Below are 8,032 nucleotides of genomic sequence, written 5' to 3' on the forward strand. Positions count from 1 at the left end.
ATATATATAGAGAGAGACTGAACGATATACAGAGATGGAGGAACTGTGCAATATACAGAGAGAGAGAGAGATACTTCACAATATACAGAGTAAGAAACAGACTACATTGGGAGAGACTGTACAGACAGAGAGCAAGAGAGATATACTGTACAGTAAACAGAAAGAGAGAGAGACTATACAACTTAGACAGAGAGAGGCACTGTACTCTATACAGTGAATGATCTATAGTTGTACATACAGAGGGAGAGAGGGAGATAATGTGTTATTTACAGATGATCTGTGACAAAAGTATAGAGAGAGGCAGTGGCTGGGGTAAGCGCATAGAGAGATTGCTCGAACGTACTCCACATGTGCAGAGACTATACTGTATACGGACAGAGAGAGAATGTGCAGAAGTGATAGGAATCAAAGAAAGAGGAACATGTGAAGTGGATCTGAGATTGACGGGAATGGGAAGGTGATCACAGAATGAGGGGTGGGTCATGGGGGATGAGGGGTTGAGGGGAATCTGTGATCGGAGGGTCATTGAGTCTGGGAGAGAGACAATCTGTGATTGGAGGAGCACCGAGAGTGTGAGGGAGGAAAGCCCTAATTGGAGGATCATTGAGAACTGGAAAGATGTAATCTGTGTTTGGAAGTTCAGCAAAGTGGCCGAGAAAGAATCGTAATTGAAGGACCATCGAGAGTGAGAGAGAGAGTGAGAGAGAGAGAGAGAGTCCGTGATTTATTCTTAGTCCCTCATGGGGCGTGGATGTCTCTAGCTGGCTGCATTTAATCAAGAATTCAGCGGCCAACCTAGATGAGTATGTCAGAAGGGATCACAATGTCTGTAATGTGTTAATCCCCTGTTCGCGTATGCCCATCATGAGAACAAAATTTTACAATTTCTTTATGTGTGGAATCATATGGGTATTGCAGTTACAGAAAGAGACGACTTGACCCAAGCAATGGATGTTGGTGTTTAAGTGCCACATGCGCTTCCACCTATTTCCAGTCATTTGATTCTTCCATCCTGTCACTCTCATGTACCTACATAGCTTCTGCTCAATTACATTGAGGATATTAGTCTGGACCGTGCCTTGTAGCAGCAGATTCCACATTTTAGTCACATGTTTACAGGTTTCTCAACGTTTCTGTTCTAAGTTCCTGTGTTTACATTCCCTTACCTACCTAACCTCACGATGCTGTTATTACACCCTCCCCAATTTTCCCTTTCACCATCACTGAGTATAGTGCCACAGCCTCTACTGCCCAGAAACCTCAATGTGCCAACCAACTGTACCTCTCAAATTGCCTCGGGTTCTGCTACATGACTGTGGATAATATTAGTAAGCGCCTTTTAGATGTTTTTCACTACGTTAATGCGACATTATAAGTGCAAATTGTTATCATCCACCTGTAATTTTGCAGGTGGAGGTGAAGTCAACATCAAAGGTAAGTCCTCAGGTGAAGCCCAGATGTAATTCAACTGCCTTTTCAAAGGGATATATTCTGCCATTAGATAAGAATTAATTTCATACTATTCACATTGAAGAAAGGAGAGCCTTCCCTGCATTCATCAGGACACTCACAAGAATGCCAAATTTCAATTGACACTACAGGACAAGGAGGTGTTGATTGGTCGACTCAGGTAGGCCATGGATAAAGCAATGGGAAACTATAGCCCCACAAGCCACCCCTTATTGCCCAAAATAAAAGCTTTGAGGCTGTTGGTGCACTTGGGATTATTCAGGAAGAGCTTCCAAAACACAGAGTCACAACTGGCAATTGGATTCTGCAATCACGGACTGTTTGATTGTGGCCTGTACTTGGCCTGCTATGAGCAACCTGAGGAACGTGCTGTTTGATTCACCAGCCCAAAGGCATGGTCTGCCCACCACACGTCACACAGTATGGATCGCTGGTGGTGCAATAGCCGGTACGTGCATCATATGTCCCACCGAAGGAGACGAGCTGAAGGTGGTCTGTCTGGAATAGCCATGGAGCTGAGGACACGGTCGCCAGTGGCTTCGCAATTAAAAAACGGGGAGAATGTGCAAGCGGCCAGAATTGGAAGAGTGCATGCACTTCAGCAGGCTACAATGCTGAAGGAGGTTACAGAGATAGGGGTGAACGTGATCATGGCCTGGTTCGGAAACGAGTGTTAAATGTGCGATATTGCAGCACCAGGAGCCAGTGCAGGTGACTAACCATCAGAGCTGGTCGGTGAATGGGATTTGGTGCGAATTACAATACAACCAGCAGCAGTTTACATGCAACAGCAGTCTTAGTTATATCTTACTGAAAGAAAACAAAACCACCTTGTGGCTCCGAAACAGTCAGAGTCCATGTGCTGTTCGGAAATGTAAAAAAAATGTAATCAAATCTCAATTGCTGACTGCATTGTCAAAATGATGGGAGAGTTATGCTAATGCATGGAAATATATACAAATACATGCAGAAACGTGGTCCGTTTTAATGTAAGTGTTCCTTCACCGTTTGGATTTATTTTGAAAGCAGATTGCACTGTGAGAGGCATACAGCCTGTCCCAGCAAAGAGCCTGTGCTTGAAAATTGAATGGGTCAAATCTGAAATCATGGGGAGCATTCAACAGGGGATAGAAGCTGACATTTATTGCACTCAGTTTGCTATTAACAGTATGGCCTTAAGGAGGGGTCGGGGGGAACAGAATGTCATGAGATGGGGAGAAGAGAAATTAAGAAGTCTCAGATGTTTCCACTGTAATAAAATAGGACACATGAAGTTGCAGCATTGATTCCCACGGATGTGGGAAAACTGGGATATGGGATACGGCCACTGACCATATGGGTATTGTTGATTCAAATAAAGTTGGTCGTAGAGCTAGTCTGGTGTTTGCATCACTGTATTTGGGGAGTATGATGAGGTGAAAAAAAGACATCTTAAGTGCTACTGCCCGAAGTCTACAGGCAACAAAAAGGGAACGTCATCAAATGTACTAGAACTTGAAATAATCAGGCAAAGTATTTTTTTTTAAATTCATTAATGGGATGAAGGCCACGCTGGCCAGGCCAGCATTTATTGCTCATCCCTTATTGCCCAGGAGACAGTCAAGAGTCAACCACATGAGACTGGAGTCACATGAGATTGGAGTCACATGTAGGCCAGACCAGGCGAGGATAGCCGTTTTCTTCCCTCAAGGGCATTAGTGAACCAGATGGGTTCTCCCCAACGATCGGCAATGCATTCACAGTCTCCGTTAGACTCTTAATTACAGATTACATCGACTGAATTCAAATTCCGCCATCTGTTATGGTGGGAATCACCAAGGGTCCTCAGAACATTACCTGGGTCCCTGGATTACCTGTCTAGTGATGATACCCTTAGGTCATTGCCTCCCCTCTGATAGGTGGATAAGGGCATCGAAAAAATTTTAGGCAAATGATGCTCTTTGAGAGATGATTAGTTTGGAGGAGGTCAAAAATTCACTCCCTGATGTAATGAGAACTCATGAGGAAAAGCAGAGGAGATTAGCAGCAGCAGCATTGACAGACAATTAGGGATTAGTTCATAAATCAAGGTTTGGCTTCCAACATCAATTTTCCATTGTGAGGAACAGAAATTAGGGGAAAAGAGAAATCCTCAAGTGGTAAAAGAAAGATAGTAAAGATAGTTGACCACAGGGTAGATAGGAAACCCACGAGGGGGGGTGTTGGGGGGGGGGAGAGAAGTAAAAAGCACAAGTGTTTTCAGTGTAGTAACGTAGGCCACATGAAGTCGCAGTATTGGTGGTTTAAGAAAAGCACTGGGAAGACAGATGTGGGAAAAGAGGATAAGACAGTGAGTTTTGCTAAAGTGGCAAAGGGGAAAGCAAAAAAAAAAAACCAGCAAAAGAATGTACAGCCTGGTCAGGGGTTGGTTGAGGAGAAAGTGCCAGATCTGTTTGAAGAACTTGCTGGTGAGGGTAAGCTTTACTCGAGTGTGCCAGGAGGAACGGTTAAAGAAATCAAGATTTTAAGAGGCACAGGAGCAGGTCGGCGATGAGATACGGCGAAAAATAAGGAGGTATGTAATTCAGAAGGCGTATTGCCAGAAAAGGTGGTAATATTTGGAATTCGTGAAGGTAAGAGCCATGTTCCACTGCATAAGGTAAAGTTGGAGTGTCCAGTGAAAACCAGTGATTTTGGTGGTGGGAAAGTCACTCAGAGATGATTGATGAAACTTCTGGGTATGAGTAAGAAAAAAAGCAGACCCAGTCTTCAATCTCCTTCCTACCCCTCCCTCACCTTCGGTGGATTGCATTGACCTGAATGGGCTTGGCATTGTCAAGGATTCGGTTGGAAACAGGCTCTTGGGGGTGAAAAGAAGGGAAAAGAAACTACGGGTGATTTGGTGATGGGGAAAAAAAAAACATTCAGTTGTGTGTAAGAGCACTTCTAGACATTGAAAATGAGAAGAAAATGGCATAAAGCAGAAGCAGTGTTGGGTCTGTAGAACTGTCTGTTCCTGGGCTGGGACTAGCCTGTGTACATCACAAGTAATGGCTTTGTTCTGGTCTTTAACAATAAATGATGTTCCATTCCCATTAGTATTTATAGATTCCCTTCAGCCCAACAAGTCCACACTGACCCTCTGAAGAGTAACCCACCCAGATCCATTCCCCGAACCTATTGCTGTGCATTTACCCCTGACCAATCCAGCCTAACCTACACATCCCTGAACACTATGGGACAATTTAGCACGGCCAATCCACCCTAACCTACACACCCCTGAACACTATGGGACAATTTAGCATGGCCATTCCACCCTAACCTACACATCCCTGAACACTATGGGACAATTTAGCATGGCCAATCCCACCCTAACCTACACATCCCTGAACACTATAGGACAATGTAGCACGGCCAATCCCACCCTAACCTGCACATCCCTGAACACTATGGGACAATTTAGCACGGCCAATCCACCCTAACCTACACATCCCTGAACACTATAGGACAATGTAGCACGGCCAATCCCACCCTAACCTACACATCCCTGAACACTATAGGACAATGTAGCACGGCCAATCCCACCCTAACCTACACATCCCTGAACACTATAGGACAATGTAGCACGGCCAATCCCACCCTAACCTACACATCCCTGAACACTATAGGACAATGTAGCACGGCCAATCCCACCCTAACCTACACATCCCTGAACACTATAGGACAATGTAGCACGGCCAATCCCACCCTAACCTACACATCCCTGAACACTATAGGACAATGTAGCACGGCCAATCCCACCCTAACCTACACATCCCTGAACACTATAGGACAATGTAGCACGGCCAATCCCACCCTAACCTACACATCCCTGAACACTATAGGACAATGTAGCACGGCCAATCCCACCCTAACCTACACATCCCTGAACACTATGGGACAATGTAGCATGGCCAATCCACCCTAACCTGAACATTTTTGGACTGTGGGAGGAAACCAGAGCACTCGGAGGAAATCCACACGGACACGAGGAGAATGTGCAAACTCCGCACAGTCAGTCGCCTGAGGCTGGAATCGAACCTGGGTCCCTGACGCTGTGAGACAGCAGTGCTAACCACTGAGCCACCGTGCAGCTCCTGAGCTATCACAGCAGGCCTACAGGAAAAGTATCTCCTAATCTCCTGGGATTCAACTGTGGAGGCAATGGCCCTAGTAGTACTGTTGCTGCACTGTTAATCTAGATCCAGAGGGACACAGGTTTGGATCATACCAAAGCAGATGGTGGAATTTGAATTCAGTAAAAAACTGCAGTTGAGTGTATAATGATGACCATGGATCGATTGTTGGTTTTGGGGGAGCCCCACCTGATTCACTCATGTCCTTGAGGGAAGGAAACTGCCATCCTTACCCGGTCAAACCTATATGTGACTCCAGATCCCACGGTGACATGGTTGACTCTTAAGTAACCTCTGGTCAATTAGGGATGGGCAATGATGCCCTCATCCTGTGAATTTGAATTTTCAAACAAAATCACCCACTCCTCTGAGTCGGAACGTGGGGGCGAGTTCGATTCCAGGGACATGACCTTTACACCGAGAGCAGGGCCGAACAGGGCAGCAAGGCCAGAGGTGCCAATCTTTATGACATGATTTTGTAGCCAAGTCTTCTCACATTCCCACAGCACCACTCGAAGAGGGAGAACAGGGACGTTCTCCCCGAATATCTGTCCCGCGAGTGACACCTGAAAACAGCATCGCTGGTGCTTTTCAACACTGCCATTTGGAGGCGTGTGCTGCGTACAAATTGAAGGCTGTATTTCCACCGTCCCGACAGCGACTCACCTTGAATCCACACTGCGCCGCCTGCGAAGGCAGCTGTGGGTTGCTTCAGGATCGTGGTGAAAGGCAGGGGTGGGAATGCGGCTTTGAGAGCCCCAGTGACCGCTGCAGGAACCACGGCCGAGTTTGTGAAATCTCTGGAAAGGACCCGTGCCACGTTTGGGCTGGAAAGGCAACGGAGAAGCAGCCGTGTGTGCAGACTCCTCGGAAGAATGAGGCTTTGCGGGGCTAGATCATCCAACAGGAGAATTGATGAGGGAAAACCTGTGTCGATTCCTTTAATTGTCCTACCGCACTCCACCCCTCCACCGCACCCCCATCCCACCTCCAATTCTGGCATCGTGAACCTGCCTTATTTCCTTCATTCCACCATTAGGCCCTAATCTCTGGAATATCCATCCTGAAATATTTCTGCCTCTTCACCACTCTTGTCCAGTCATAGAGACCTGTCGGGCAGAAACAGGACCTTCAGCCCAACTTGTCCATACTGACCAGGTTTCTCAAAGCGAACTGGTCCTGTTTTGCCTGCGTTTAGCCAGTATCCATCTAAACATTTCCTATCCGTCTACCTGTCCAAATGTCTTTTAAATGTTGTAACAGTACCCACCTCTACCACATCCTCTGGCAACTCGTTCCATCTTAAGAACCAACCTCTTGGTCAAAAAGTTGCTCCTTGGGTCTCTCTGACTTCAAGACTAACCGCACTGAACCCAAGCTTTTAGTCACCCTTCCTCGGAACTGCTTCTTTAGCTTGGCATCAATTTTCATTTATTATCCCTCAGGACAATTCCCACGTAAAAAAAAACTTCCTAGAAATAGCCCATCAGGCAGCGCTTCTTCTTTGAGAAGCGACAGCTGGCGATTCTGCTGCTCCACCAGCAGATGGCAGTCCTCACCACAATGTGATGCATTGCCAAAAGACCCTGACGCACTCGCTCATCCTGCAGCTCCTTGAACCAGCTTCCAGAAGCCATCAGCCTTTGGCCGCACCCAGGGTGGGGGCTTTCTCTCATTGGATGTGGTCATCACTGGCTGGGCCGGCATCTGTTACCCAACTCTAGGCTGCAGGGTCTTCAGAATGTTCCAGCATCGTCAACGTCTTGAGGGGCAATGAGGAACAGGCAATAATAGACAATAGACAATAGACAATAGGTGCAGGAGGAGGCCATTCTGCCCTTCGAGCCTGCACCACCATTCATTATGATCATGGCTGATCCTCCTTAATCAGTATCCTGTTCCTGCCTTATCCCCATTACCCTTGATTCCACTATCCTTAAGAGCTCTATCCTTAAGATAGTGATGCCCATGTCCCGTTGTCAGCCACATTCCCTCGCGCCATGTTGAACTCAGAGCCATGTTCACATTCACCCACATTTTCACCGCTTTCACCCTCGGTTTTACCCCCACTCCAGACCTCACACTCATTACTGCTGGTCCAACCTGTGACAAGGGCTTGAAAAGGTCAAGCCAACGTGAGTGTGAGTGTGAGGAATAAGAGTAAGGGTGAGTGTGAGAGGATGAGAGTGAGGGTGAGTTTGAGAGATGAGTGTGTGAGTGTGAGGAGTGAGTGTGAGAGGGTGAGTGTGAGGGTGAGAGGATGAGTGTATGTGAGTGTGACATTGAGTATGTGGGTACGGGTGATGGTGAGTGAGAAGGTGAGTGAGTGTGTGGGTGCTGGTGAGTGTGAGTAAGAGTGTGTGGGTACAGGGGAGTGTGAGTGTGTGGGTACAGGGGAGTGTGAGTGT

This window comes from Chiloscyllium plagiosum, chromosome 37 (assembly GCF_004010195.1).
Source record: "Chiloscyllium plagiosum isolate BGI_BamShark_2017 chromosome 37, ASM401019v2, whole genome shotgun sequence".
NCBI lineage: Eukaryota > Metazoa > Chordata > Chondrichthyes > Orectolobiformes > Hemiscylliidae > Chiloscyllium > Chiloscyllium plagiosum.